The sequence below is a fragment of the Juglans regia genome, chromosome 4 (assembly GCF_001411555.2).
Source record: "Juglans regia cultivar Chandler chromosome 4, Walnut 2.0, whole genome shotgun sequence".
Taxonomy (NCBI): Eukaryota; Viridiplantae; Streptophyta; class Magnoliopsida; order Fagales; family Juglandaceae; genus Juglans; species Juglans regia.
Window position 1 is genome coordinate 4,205,615 of NC_049904.1, and position 16,352 is coordinate 4,221,966.

Here is a 16,352-nt window from a genome sequence, read left to right on the forward strand (position 1 = left end):
CGGGTCTAATGTTATTTATGCAATGCCACACCATATCTATAAAAAAACACTACAAACAATATTGACATATTGTATGTTATATTGTTAAACTAGAGAGATATGGAAGAATATGTTCCAAAGTTTCCTATAATGAGTAGATAACGAGGGAAAATAATCTTGAAGAAATGACGATTAAATTTTAGTCTAATTACTTAACTGTCATAAACTCTCCGACCTTGACAACTCTTAAAGTCGGAGAGACTATGACAGTCAAGCAATTAGACTAAAATTTAGTCAATCATTTACTATTATTATTCCTAAATTATAATTTTAATTGTTATTATATATCTTAGAACATTTTTAATTGATACCTATGTAATTTTAATTGTTATTATATAAAAGTTGTTATAATTGTTATTATGAAAATAATTAAAGGCTATTATATAATTTTAATTATTATCATTCCAAAATTATAATTTTAATTGTTATAGTTAATTGAGTGAGTGATTTATTTATATAGACAATAAGTATATAATTTCTATATAAGCATTTATTTGATCCTTATTTATTTACTCTCTAGTTTATTTTAAATAAGTATATTTATTTATTTCAACTCTCTACTTATTTGGTAGGTTCAAGACTTTTTTCTTGAAGAGTATTTTACTTTCTTTATATATATATATATATATATATATATATATATATTTAATAATATAATGGTTTGTAACCTCACAATAGTAAGAATATTTAATAAGTAATTATTAATTATAGTTATAATATGTATATTATACTTTATATATAGTTAAGTTATATATATATATATATATTTTTAAATTAAGTTTTATACTATACTTATAATTTGAATAATAATCATATTCTAACTAAATTAGTATAAATATATTATATATACTTATAAATTGAGTTCCTAAAGTTATAATTTTCTTGTTAAAGAACAAATTCAAAAAACACCAAAAAATATTATATCAAAAAATTCACATAAATTCACAAACTAAACACAATATATTTCTAACCATATAAACATACTCAATAAAAATTGACAAACAAAATCACAATATTTCAAATCCATATCACAACATATTCACAATATTCTCACAACAATATTTCTACACATATTAACTCACAAACTATTCATAAAATTCACAAACAATAATCACAATATTTCAAGGGTAAGCATAAAATCACAATAACATGTATAAATATATTTCTAAAATCACAACAAAATGTATAAACATATTTGTAAAGTTTAGAAATATACTTAGCACTCACAATATCCTCTTACAAATAAAAAACTTTCAACTTGCCAAAAAAACCAATCCTTCAAAAAAATACAACACTAACTTATTATAAGCATATATATAAACAAAACACAAGATAAATATCATAAAATTGCAAAAAACTATAAAAGAAAAATAATTTTTCCTCACCAAAATCAATGGAACTAGAGTTTCAAAATATTAATTAACCCTCTCTCACTCAACTCTCTCTCACTCTAAGTCTCTCTCTCTAACCCACGACCCTCTCTCACTCAACTCTCTCTCTCTCTCTAACCCAAAACGTTCTTACTCTCACCGTCTCTCTCTCTAGGTATATGTCCGTGCACGGGAGAAGCAATAGAAATGAGTCTGCTGCCTCCCGTGGGTGTATTCATTCAAAAACTAAATTTTTAGATGTAACGTTCGAATGTAAAATATTTACGTTCGAACGTTACTTTAGCACTTTGTTCAATAGTTAGTATTTATTAATATAATAGTTATATATATGTATTTTTTCTAGATACTCATAATATTTCTCTTCAATATAATATCTTTTTATTTTTGAAAAGTTGAGAAAAATACTAACCTTTTGTGACTATTTTCTTCCTTCATATATTCTTGTTCGAGATATTCTTTGTTACTTTTAAATCATTCGACACTCAAGGTGTATATTTGGGCATCATCTCTAATCACTTTCTGTATATGTTGGAGAAAAATATTCATTTTCAAGATTATGAGAGGTGAATGCCAGGGTGAGTAGTCTTTAAAAGGAGATGTGACATTTGAAAGGTAATGATCCCACCAGACTTTTAGTTGGCCAGTTGGCTGGCTTGTAACAATAATATGTGATATAACAATAAGTGTTCAACGTGGGTGGTGCTATATAGTATGTGATATATATACATAACTTATATATATATATATAAAATACACTATATATATTCTAAATTATAGTATATATATATAATATATATCTATATTTATAGACGAAGTTCTTTGTCTTTATTTTTCTAAAGAGATAATATTTCTAACAACTTCCATCTATCATGCTGGCTAACTGAGAAAGTAATAATTGTTTAGAATCACATCATCTGAGGGTTAATTTGTTAATTCCAGATCGAACAGGTCTTGGGAATCCATCAGAGGTACTGGATTGAGTATTTCTTTGATTGAATTTAATGGCTTCAAAAGGATGATATTCTTCATAAACAATTTGATTATTTTCTTCTTTAATCCATTGATTAGTAGTCCTATTTATAGTTGATAATTGATTTGCTTTATAAATTTCAAACCATGTAAAGAAATGTATATTAATATATATTCCTTCTAAGTACTCGTAATATTTTTCTTGAATATAATCTCTTTCTATTTTTGTAAAAGTCGAGAAAAATATTAATCTTTTGTGACTATTTTCTTATTTCATATAATATTGTTTAAGATATTCTTTGTTAATTTTAAATTATTCTTTACTCAAGGTGTATATTTGAGAATAATCTCTATATCACTTGTGTACTAGATTCTAATAATAAAGTATATAATTTTGGGCTAGTAATAAGAGCTTATAGTTCTAATATTATTTTTATTAGTCTATAATGGATCCTATATATAGTATATATTATATATTATATTATAATATATAATATAATATTAGATATATACTATACTATATATATAGTACAATATATATAATATACTATAGAATACATTATATATAATACACTACATATATGCTATATAGTATATATATATATATACTATAATATACTATATATATTATAATATAATATTAGATATAGTATGCTATATGTTATAGTATACATTATAATATATAACATATATTAATAATATAATATATTATAGTCAATATTTTGGAAAATTAATCAACAAATGTTCGAAAGTTTCGTATATATAAGCCCAAAACCAAACGGCAAAACGTCATTTTCACCATTTTGTACTCATTCCCATTAGCACGTCTCCACTCCTTCGTCGCCGCCACCGTCAAACCTTGCCACAATCGTCACTAAAAGGTAGGCATCCATCGTTTAACCTCTAAAATGTATTTTAGTTGAGATTTGGGTTTGGTTTTGTCTAAAATGGGCCAAGAGGTGGCCAGATTTTCGACTCCATTTGCTGGCCGCCACGAGTTGCAATTGGCGAAATAGTCACTGTAGAAAAGTTTCTTGAAGTGTATACTTCATTTCTATGGTGGCATTTCGACATTTAGAACCTTGTAATTTGATTTTTGAGATTTCAATAATGGCTGAGTCGACTTAGCCATTCTGTGTCCTAACGTTTGAACGTTTCATCAAGACGTTCGAACGTACGACGTTTCAATTACATAGCCGTTATGTCTTATACGTTCGAACGTATATTTTTTTACATTCAGACTTTACTTTTCATAACATTTACGTCCAAACGTTTAATTTAACATCCAAACGTACTACTTCTTAAATTTATTTATGCTTCAACATTTGGACGTGTATCCTTTACGTTCGCACGTAAAATCCTTACGTTCGAACGTATAACATGAACGTCTGAACGTATGGAATTTAAATTTATTTACTACTTACGTTCGAACGTGTATGTTATACGTTCGCACGCATGTATTTTACGTGCAAAGGTAAATGATACACGTCCGAATGTTTTATCTGAACCTTCGACCATTTGTGTTACTTTGTTCGAACGTTAATGCAGAGCAGCTTAAAATTAATACGAAAAATGCATCAATGTAAATAATTTCTTTTTCTTTTCCTTTTCTATTTTCAGGATATGACTTATTCTTTGCATACCAGGAAATGAGGGAGGGAAGGAGCTACTCAGGACACTGCTCGTATTGGGGCTCGTTCTGTTATGGTAGAGCGAGAGGTCCTGATCAATGAGTTCAACTAACTCAATTGGGAGCCGATGAATCTCAGAGATGTCTTCGTCAATAGAGGCTGGGGAAACATCTGCACATTGAGAGGGAAGGTATACCCTTCAATGGTTCAAGAGTTCTGTACGGGGATGTGTGACATGCCTCAAGACGCATCGTCTCACACCGTGACTATACGCTGTGTTTTCATTGAGATTTCATCGTATGTTATTGCTGAGCACCTCGATATTCATCGAGGAGTTGAGACATCGACTACGGCTGACTCTCTAGGCATGGTTCGCATATCTACATCTGCACACGTTACACCTGGTGAGGATGTCACTTTTGCATCATCTACTGGCCGATTTGAGCCAGCATCAGCCATAGATGTAGACTAGTTAGCGGTTGAGGAGACTGACCTCGAGGCTCGGGATGATGATCGAGATGAGGATTTCTACATCCTCATCGGAAGAGACCGCATGCAAATCAAGAGGAAGAATGCGTTCAACCAAAATCATCTGCTACATTTCTTCCGCATGTTGCACTTTATTGTTGCAACAAACGTAGATCCTGTGGTACATAAAACCACATTTAGTCAGCTTCAGGCACAATTTCTGATACTTGTGGCACATGGAGATCCCATAGATTTGCCACTACACATCTTTGAGAGGATCTGTTATGAGGCGAGCATCATCTCTACGGACAATCTCCCATACGGTGTCTTGATTAGCCGGCTATTACTTGCTCAGAGAGTGCCAACCCTGCCAGAGGAGCGGGTCAAAGATCAGATGAGCCCCTCGACATGACCTTGCATCGATGTAGCATTGGACAGGTGAGGGGACGTCAGCCAACCCTGTAGAGGATCTAGTTCCTCTAACAAAGCCTGAGCCAGGTGTGGGGAGTAGTAATCAGCAGCCGTTGAGTACATCTGTGGGAGATGCGCGACCTGCTTGGGTTGATGCGGTGATCTCATAGCTGATTGTGCATATCGATCATAAGATCGATCGCCTGTCACCGAGATAGCCCATCGTGTAGGTATCATCAACGACAAGGTTGATACCTTGGCTGAGGAGATACATAGTACGAAATTCACAGACAACGCTATCATTTGAGTGTTTATGAAATTTTATCATATTTTATATTTTGCTTTTAATATATGTAAGGAACAATATTATTTAATATTTTTATGGTTTTTTAATTTCAATTCTCAATCTTCTTTAATGTTATATTTTCCAACTTTAATACTAAATCACTGCACTTCAAATATATATAAACATAAATATATATATATTTATATATGTATATATAAACATAAATATATATATTTATATATGTATATATAAATATATATTTATATATATAAACAGAAATATTTATATATATTTATATAAATGTATAAACATAAATATATCTATATATATAAATATATAATTATATTTTACAAATTGTGTATATATAAATATATACAAGTCAATTTTTTAGATTTGTTCACAAATTATGCATTATAAAAATCACATAAGTTTTAAATTAGAGTTATATTTAATTTAAATTTACAATTAACATAATCTCGTCTGTCTTTAGTGACGATTTTCAGAAACAGTCACATAAAAGGCTTTTTAGTGATGGTTTGGAGACTGTTACAATTTCACAATCGTCACTAAAAAATAATTATGTTGTAGTGCACATTTAAAAAGAAATCAATCAGCTGTAAGGTCCCGTTTGGATATTGAGATAAGATTATATGGTTTTAGATGTAAGTTGAATAAAATATTATTAGAATATTATTTTTTAATATTATTATTATTTTAAGATTTGAAAATGTTGAATTATTTATTAATTTTGTGTGGAAATATTTTAAAAAAGTTGTAATGATGAGATAAGATGAAATTGTTTATGTATCCAAATGGGACCTAAAAGTTCAATGTACGGATAGGAAAGAAATGGATAATGATAGCTTACTACCCTTCTACCATCATTTTACTACTCTATAGTGTATTTGAAATTTTTATTTTTTTAATTATTTTTTAAGCATTTTTTAACATCCTTAATCATTAAAAAAATTAAAAAAATATACAACATCACTAATAATCATTTCCTTAACCATTAAGTAAAAATAAATAATTCAAAAAATAAAAAAAGTAGTAAATAAATAGTAGAAAGTAGTAAATCTATCATTAACTGAAAGAAATACCTATGGATTATGCTACATATTGGGCAACTTCTCTTTTCTTTTCTGTTTTTGAAAGCGGCACAACTTTTCAATGATGAAGAATTTTGCCATTTGATTATTGGAGCTGCTGCTTTCAACTAGTACTAAAGAGTACATACCATAGTCTTCTCTAGATTCCTGCATCCAGAAAGTGTGACATGCTTTCCAGCTTTAATAATATTGAATGTGCACATTGTAGTGTTTTTTTTTTTTTTTTTTTTTTCTTTTTTTGAGATAGAATGTCTTAATTAATAATGCATAATCTAGAGTGAGACATGCATGCTTTCCAGCTTAATTATAAGAAATGCATTGATGTAAACCAACCCAAAAAATCAGCATAACCCAAATGACTAATTGGTAGAATGCATGATTATACGAATTAGCAAGCTAGCATCCATTGCTAGCGAAGGGCGTAGTTATAACTAAAATGAAGGCTTGCACCACACTAAACCTTCTCAGATGTTGTAGCTAGCTAGTTATATCCTTGTGTTAGATTTGATTAATTAAATAAAAAAAATATTATTTTGGCTACTTCAAATAATAATGTAGTTGTTTTAATAATAATAATAATAATAATAATAATAATAATAATAATAATGTAGTCATAAAAATAAAGAGAACTAGGAAGAAAATTGAAAGATTGAAATATATAAAATTAGCTCTTTCAGAGCTTAATATCATATTTCACATCAAGTTTCTTGTGTGTTACAAATGATTCTCAAGACTCGGTCTCTTTTATAGGATAAAAAATATGAAAAGGTGATATATGAGTTAATTATAAGATACATTAATAAATTTAAGAATTTCAATGGTTGATAATGAATGGACTAAAATTCTAAGAGGTCAAATTTAAATGTTCATCCACCACATTCATATCTGCATTTACAACAATGGTATATTTATTTTCTTAGTGGCGGCAAAGCCACCTACATCATTGGGAAGGGAACAACATTCAAACCAAAGTGGTTTGAAAGGGAATCGTATGCTAAAATTCACCTCTGGAAAAGTGTTCTCTTGTCAATGTCACCATGTTTTAGACATGACAAAGAACATAATTTCCGTTAATGTTTTAAAAATAGGGTCTTCAAGCTTGTGTGAATCAGATAAATTTGTTTTATCTAAGAATGATGTGTTTATATAAAAAAATATACTCTTGTAATGGATGGAATGATTAAATTGAATGTAATGGAAGAAAATTGAGTTTACATTTGATCTTCTTTTGATCTCTTGATTTATGGCATGGTAGATTAGGGCATGTTTAATCTTTTTTTGATTTCTAATCTTGACGATAATTTTAAAAGAATTAGATTTGTGTTCAATCTAAGATAACCAAAAAACATTTTGAGATGATATATGAAACTTGAGTGTATATATATTGGACTTATTCATAGTAATGTTTGAGATCTTAAAAATGTCTAATCGTGTGGTGGTAATAAGTCTTTTCTTACCACCACAAATATCCATATATTACTGTCACTTTCTAAACAATATATATAGTATACGTCACTGTCACTTTCTAAATAATATACATAGTACTATCAATTCATTTCCTATGTTCATGTATGACAGACCAAACATGATTCGTCGCCTGATTAAATAGTACACATTCTAAAAGTACAAACAACTATTAATGGAGACAGGCCTCCGTTACTGCTACTCGGGCGAGTTCTGTCCTTCTGCCTCGGGGACCGCTCCTAGGGCTTTCTGTGCATCAAAATCTACGGTTTTGATAAATGGAACCATAGATAGGTTAAACAGTTATGAGAAAGCTGCTAATAAGAGACAATGCACATGAAGATGTGATGAATGGTTTCATTTAAAAGATTTGTGAACAAATATATTTGTTTGTGATAAGAAATCATCTTTTAGGAAAAAACACATATATTCATAGTTATGGCGATGAACCACCCTCTGAATAATACACGAGTATATAAGCATGGCGAGGAATCACCCTCTGAGGAATTATCCTCTATGCTAGATCTCAAGTATACATATTTATCACTAAGGCGAGTAACCACCCCCTTCTCAAGCACATAAAACTTATTATATCCTATAATATAAATCCTACAGGAAATCACTTCACCATTCAACTCGGGGACTCACTCCCATCCGACCAACATGCAAGCTGACTCCCCTGTTTCAAATCTTCCATCACACACACACACACACACCGAGATATACTGGATTGGCTTGGGTTCACATTCGACTTGGTCAACTGACTTAAAGACACCACATGGGATACGCTCGAAGAATCTCTCAACCGATCTATCAAGTGAGGCTAATACGAAAGCATTACATCCCTATCATCATGAGCACCCTTACTCCTTCGCATGAAACTCACGACAACGTGTCATAGGAATGGCGGGGACTCCTCAACCCGTCTATGATGATTGACACAAAATAAGACTCATGCACCCAAAAATCCACTACATCATCAATCCAAATCATTCAAATCTATCATCTCAAAATCACAGTGTGAAGGTAGTCCATAAATATAACGAAGAAGATGCAAATTACTTTCATGCGAAAAAGGAGAAAAGTTACAGAATATGCAAGGTTAAATCTCACAACATACCCATAACATTTACCCCCCACATTCCCAATACTATCTTAGAAGCTAAACTATCTCAACAATATTAAGAATACTACAGCGGCACTAATGCTACTCCCTCCGTTGCTATCTTTGAAACTTGCTTTTTTAGAAGACTTCAACTCCAAAGAAACTCCAACGTTTATGACCTCAAAAATGAGACTTTGTTCATTGTTCAATCCTTTTTAAAGGGCGGGACTATTAGGTGTCCTTCTGACTCTAGGCATACTTGAATAAAAGCTCTTCAATTTCAACCATTCATCTATAGGATGATAGAGACAGACTGATGGGACAAAGCACGCACATTCCTGCAACTTGTCTTTAGTCAGGTTCGCAATCCCTCCTTGAATAAGGGTTCCCACATGGCATTGGACCATACCTCTAGTTCAGATGCTATGGCATGCAGAGTCGTAATTTTTCTTTTGCAAACTTACTTAAGATGTGACCTTTCAGGTAGAGTATGGGTCTCTGCATATGACATTGCTGCCTTCTGAGCATTTGTGTTATCCCAAAAAGCCCTCACGTTTCCATGGGTCTTGTGCTTGATCATTACTCACCTTAGGTTCATATCTCGCCCTTCACCTGAGCTACCAGCCTCATTAGCTCTTCTTTCTCGCCTTGACACAATTTGCGCTCTTTCTTGGTTGACTGGTTTTGGGTGACAAATCCTTTTTTTCACCCTATGCTAAGGTGTATCTACCCGACCATCCACATGGTACTGTCCGCCCTGTTGGATTAGCTGCACTTGTACACCATCGTTGCTTTGTCTTCCATCTTTCCAAGAAAACACTTTTTTCTTTGCCTTCCACTTGACATTGGAAAGTGGTCTATGCCCTTGCGTTGGCGCGGTTCTCGTAGCTGTGGACCGCGCCATTGCAAGGAGACAAACCATAAATCTTATTAATCGTATTCCTAAATAAATATTCTTACATTATAATTCTATGTAACACATCATTGATTTTGTCACATTAGCCTCAATATCACATGTATGTTTTTGTGGACTACCATTTGTTATCTTGGTGAAATGATCTCACAATATAGACCTTGTTCTACGACCACCACTAAACTTGGTAACTGTGTTGGGTGGGAGTGGAGGAGGGCCTTGTGCAATCTCCTTGGCATTTTCTAACATGGATTCTGGAGGAATCTTTTTTGAAGCGTCCAACTTTAAAAGCCAAAGAAAACATATTTTTTAAAAAATAAGTTCAAAAGAGTTCAAAATTGTTTTACTATTCTACCATGATTAATCTAGAATTGTGAGGATGGTATAGTAAACCATCAAAGACTAATTGTGTGAATGGTTCAGTTAGCATCAAAGACTAATTGCATCAATATCTAAGATCGTCTAACAAAAAATTGACCATATAACAACATATAAATTCTCATGCATGAAAAGTTAAGAGGTCTCTAAATTCTAAACTGAACCTGTGATTATACGATCTAAGATCTTGCTCTCTTGGTATTGTTAGCCATTCAGTTGAGGGGCAAAAAGTATGAAAGCCATATGGGAAAAAATGTACAGAAAACACCATGAATTGATGGAATACATGTCTCTCACACTACAATAGATTTGAGATTTTATGTCGATTTAGAATTTGTGATGGTCCAGATCAAACCGTCTCCAAATATAACCGTCTCCAAATATAACCTTTAGTGACGGTTTTAAAGCTGGTAGATAAATCGACTAACGTTCAAACATTAAGTGTTATACGTTTGCATGTTAAAATTTGCTGTCCTTTTTAAGATTTGTACATTCAAACGTAAACATTGATACGCACGAACGTATATAGTGTAATCGAACGTTAAAGGAGATATGTGCGCATATACTGTTTTAAAATTAAATTTATATTGTTTGGCTGGATTACATTTGAACGTTAATATATACATGCAAATGTTACAATTATATAGTTCAAACGTAATGTCTTATTGTGTGATGCACTAATGTTTGAACGTATCTATGTAATGTTCGAACATTTATATATTGGAATTTAAATTTGCAAATTTAAATATCCAGATAAAAAATAATAATATAATATTAAACAGGAAATTGTAAATTTAAAAATTTTTGAGAACTAAAATATATAAAATGGATCTCAGAGCTATGTAGGTACATATTAACTTAAATACATAAAATGGATCTCAAAACTGAAATACATATTAACTGATATTGTTCTTTACATAAAGATAACAAAAAAAGACATGAAATGGTAAATACAAAAGTAAAAATGGATCTCAGAGCTACAGGTACACATTGTTTAAATATGTATGAGATTTTTCTGACAATGTGTTGACCTTTTCGTTTACAATATCTAAATGATGGTCAATTGAGGACATAATGTCCTCTACTGATGCCCGAAGAGACCTAATCTATTGGTCGACGAGCGCAGTAATATCTGATGCAATCTCATCGACTGAAGTAGGATGCACATCCCTTGTAGATCCACCCATAAACTCCCCACTAGTACTCCTACTGTGGGGAGAAACACCAGGCCTAGCCTGGGTCTGTGGTAAAAGATTTGGGGGAGGCCCAAGCTCACACCAAGCATGCCCCTTCGCCTGTCTAAAGTTCTGTCGATGTGAGGTCATGTTGAATGGGCTCATTTGCTCTACCAACCACTCCTCAGTTTGAGGTGCCACTCCCATTTGCTGTAGCAATTGGGTAATGATCACCCCATATGGAAGGTTGTCGGTGGAGATGATGCTGGCCTCGTAACGGATCCTCACAATTATCCTCAATGGCAAGTCAAAAAGGTCTCCATGTGCCAAGCGTAGAAGGAACTGTGCACGAGTCTGATTGAAGGTGGCCTTTATGTCTAACAAGATATACGTTTGTTATGAGTTGCAACATTAGAAAAAAAATGGTAGCGACTTGCTCTGGCGGATGGAGTTCTTTGTCTCAAACGAAGTGCGGTATCTCACCGTGAGAGTGAAGAAGTCCTCATCACGGTCATCATCCTGAGGCTGAGTCCCAGTAAGGCCTGCAGATGATCCAAATGTCGCAACGTTTGGTGCATTCTCGGCCTGATCCAATGTAAGGGACGACTCAAACTTGAGAGATCCCGAGTAGGTCGCGAAGACATTCACCGATACCTTGAATTGAACACCTCGTACAAATACGGTGTGAGTATTTGCATCTTGTGGCATATCTTGCATTTGCATGTAAAAATCATAGACTATGGATGAGTATATCTACCCCTTCAATGCGCATATGCTGGTCAACATTCTTGTGACGAATAGGGACCTCAAACTCCTCCCCTCCTAGGTTAGGAAGTGGAACTTGTCGATCTTGATCTTGTGTTCGGCCATAACTGTTCGAATGCCAAACCGTGACGTGTCCGAGATTCCTTCCCGACCCTGTTTCCATTTTGTGAACTGATGAGACATATCCTGTAGAAACAAAAAATAGAAATAAATGATTGAGCTCATTTCATTTTAAACACGTTCGAATGTATGCTCGAACTATGTTATTTTAAAGTTCCAAAGTAGACACACACGTTTGACCATAACACACTAACGTTCAAATCTCAAGATTATATGCGAATGTCAAAAATAATGTTCGAATGTAATGTAAAACATTCGAATGTTAATAGTGTTATTGTTTGAACAATGTCTTTTATTTGAAGAATTAAGTTCGCACATCATCGTTATGCCAGAGCAACCAAATATAATGTTCGGACTAAACTTCTATGTATAGTTTGAAAATATCTATGTTCGAACATACTTTAACTGTTCGAACGATAATGATTTTAAACTTCGCATATGGATGGAACGTGCAAACATGACATTATCTACCTTCGAATGTTCATCTTAGGATACATTTTTTTTTTTTAAATTGATAGCTTTATTGCAAATGACCTCACTTTTGGCTGATGAATACCTTAGTCACATTATTTCACTAAAAAAAAAACCAACCTTATGATCAAAACACAATCGAAAAAAATAACTAACATCCCCAATCTACAATTATTAGCAAATCCTTAAAAAATGCAAAAGCCAATTTATCAGTACGGATCAAACCTCTAAAAAACCTTGGAGCTTGAGTTAAAGAATTCCACACGCACGATACTCCATATGCCCCCAATTTTGCCAAATAATCCGTCGGTGCATTACCTTCTCTATAAACATGCTGCACAATAACATCCCCGCTATGAACCAATCTCATTATTTCATCCCAATAATCTTCTAAGTACCACACATCACATCTCTACCAATGCACCCACTTCATGCACACTTTAGAATCTGATTCCACATCTATTCTTTGGATACCCAACTCATGGCAATGGCGTAAACCGTACAACAGAGCCTGCAACTCTGCATTAATATGAGTTCCTTCACCAAGGTATTTTGAAAAAGCAAGAACAACATTACCATGAGAATCACGTAAAACTCCTCCTGCCCCTGAAGCTCTCGGGTTCCCCAAGCTACTTCCGTCTATATTTAATTTAAACCTTCTAGACATCGGTTTCTTCCAAGATACAACCCGTAGCACCTTCTGTTTGACTGGGATTAGTGGTATGTTGATCTCATGAAGCCGAGCTTCATCCGCTCGTGACCATCGTTGAAAACTCAAAAACATCTTCTGCAACTTGCCCACCTAGAAACGGACCAGTTGGCATATTTCCTTAGCTGCTAACAATTTCCCTTCCATCCTTACTTTACAACGACGTTGCCATAATCTCCAAGAAATAATTGATGGAAGTAAACCAATGATACTTCCCATTTGAGTTGCTATTGAGGCCCTCCAGAACCATAGCAGAATTGATTTATACTACGTTGATCTCATGAAGCCGAGCTTCATCCTCTCGTGACAGGTACTCTCTCGCTTTTCCCAAGTGTCAAGCTCAATCTTGGTAGCTAGCAAATCTTGCTCAGTCTCTTCATTGAACTGTCGCTGCAAACTGGACTATAGACCTTCAATCCGATGCTTCAACTCCTGAATTTGATGATTACTCCACAAAAATAGATTTGTTCCAAGTTTTTAATATCACCTTCAACTTTTAAGCTTATAAACCAGTTTAATCAAGCCCAGACCTTGTACATCTTGCTCCCATGACTCCTTAACAGAGTCATAAAACCCAGCATGGTCCACCTACATCTGTTGAAAACAGAAAGGGGAAGGGCCATAATATAATACCTTGCTTGCTAAAGAACTAACCATTGGTGCATGATCAGAGGTAGTACGAGGTAAATAACGCATAGTAGCTTCCGGGAAACAGAGCAAAAAATTATTATCGATCAGTGTGTGATCCAACCGAGCCCAACTTTGACATAAACCTTGTTGTTCGTTACACCATGAGAAACTCTTCCCCAGGAACTTCATCTCCATCAAACCACATGTATGAATCCAATTATTAGACTCATTCATAGCCTGCATTGAATGGCGCCTTCCAAGGTATACTCAATCCCCCATCCCTTTCCAGGTCCTCCCAAAGGCTCCTTTGTTGCTCGTAGGTACATTTTGCATAAACAAATGATACTTTAAACTCTTGCAAACCATCCGAGACCATAAATGTAATGTGTTGCTTACTCATTGAAAGTACTGTTACTTTACCTCTAGCAGCCAAAATAACCACAACATCCCTTCCACTGATTCATTCGACAATTATTCATCAAAAGACATACTTCTCTTAAAACCTGCCATGTAAACTTCATTTGAAAACGGTTTCACTAGTACAAAAACTTTTGGCTTATATCTCTTGAAAATTTTCTTTAATCTATTTCTTGACATTCCAACCCCTTGGACATTCCAATATATTATTGGACTTATCATAGATTCAATTTAAAGGAACGAGTGATCACCTGCTTTGAACTCCAGACCTGCACCATCATCTCTTCTTGTTGTTTCTGTTGTTTTTCTTTTGGAATATCAAAATCTGAAAAAGCCTCCTTACCCACATCCAATGTTTCCTCCCCAGGTTCACTATCAGAAAGGCTAACCATCTAAACATCCACCCTACAAATATAGAGCCTTCTCCATGAACTTCAGACTTTTCATGATCGTGTGATTCATTTTGGCCCTTTAGTTGATTTGTTTCAGGCATTGAAACCACCTCATCCTTCCTTCCATTCATATCCTCATTCTGTTCTATCTCTTTTAATATGGAACCTCGATTCTTTGTTCCATCACCTTGTGGTCCTGCCTCAATTTCCATTCCCCCAGGTCTGGTGCAAACAATTGAGTCAATGGCATCATTTCAGCTTCAACTAGCTCCTTAACATTGTTAATAGGTATCGAAACCTTTTCCCCCTTATCTACTTCACTCGTTTCTGTTGCTGGGACCTCCGTAGACCCCTCATCCACCCTACTCTGTTTCACAGTTTCTGACTTTTCCAAAACCAAAAGCTCCGTAGTGTTCCCTGCATCTCCATCGACCTCACTCAAAAAATTTTCATGCTTCTTCACCACCCTATATTCCTGTCTCACTAATGGCTTATCCTTATCTCTCTTCAATTTATCTTTTTTGCAAGTCTTCTCATTATGGCCTTGCCTTTTATAGCTAATACAATATGCTAGAAGAGTTTCATAAATCACCTCTTGATGACGACTGGAAAGACACCCCGGCACCCCAATCCAAAAAGATGTGAGTGGTTTCATTGCTGCATCCAACTCTAAACAAACCCTTGCACCACTCGTTCTCATTGCACGTCGAGTAGAATTGTCACTATGGATAAACTTACCAATGGTGCGGTAAGAATACGTAAATTAGATGATTGGTAAAAATTTGGTGCTAGACGAGGAAGGAATACCCAGACCGGCACAACAGATGGCTCCTCCACCTCAACAATATATGGAGACCAATGAAATCTTCTTCCGACATAAGACAAATAAAAACATTACAATGTAATCTCATGGAAGAAACTACTGCCACCCCTGCTAAACCCCATCTACTCTTGATGAACAAACGGATGGCATCCAAGGTAGGACGTTGTCTAAAAAATTTCAAAACCAATGAGTACCGAAAAGGCTCCAAAGATTTATGAATCTCCTCTTTCGAAAATTGGAAGTACACCTCCCCATCCATCAGTTTGGAGCCCTCATGGCCAAAGGAATCTCAGGAAGTGGTTGAGGAGTGGCAGACAAAAGATTTGCAAAGAAACCAGATTTGGCCATCGTCATAGGACCACCAGAGGTCCCCGCAGCTGCCATGCAGAAACATGTAAAAACCCTAGTTCAGAAATGGCCTTTCGCAGTCGCAAATCACCTTTCTTCTCTTTCCATATACACACTTTTCATCCTTATTTTAAAGAAGAGTAGTGCTACATGTGTTCATCTTAGGATACATACGTTTGAACGTATGGTTATACATTTGAACGGATAAAATGGGGGATTTCAAAGATGGTTGAGTCGACTCAGCCATCTCCGATTTCTCCAATTACAACACTATTGTGGAAATGACTACTGTAGATATGAAGTATTCACTCAGTGTAACTTTCCTACGGTTGCCATTT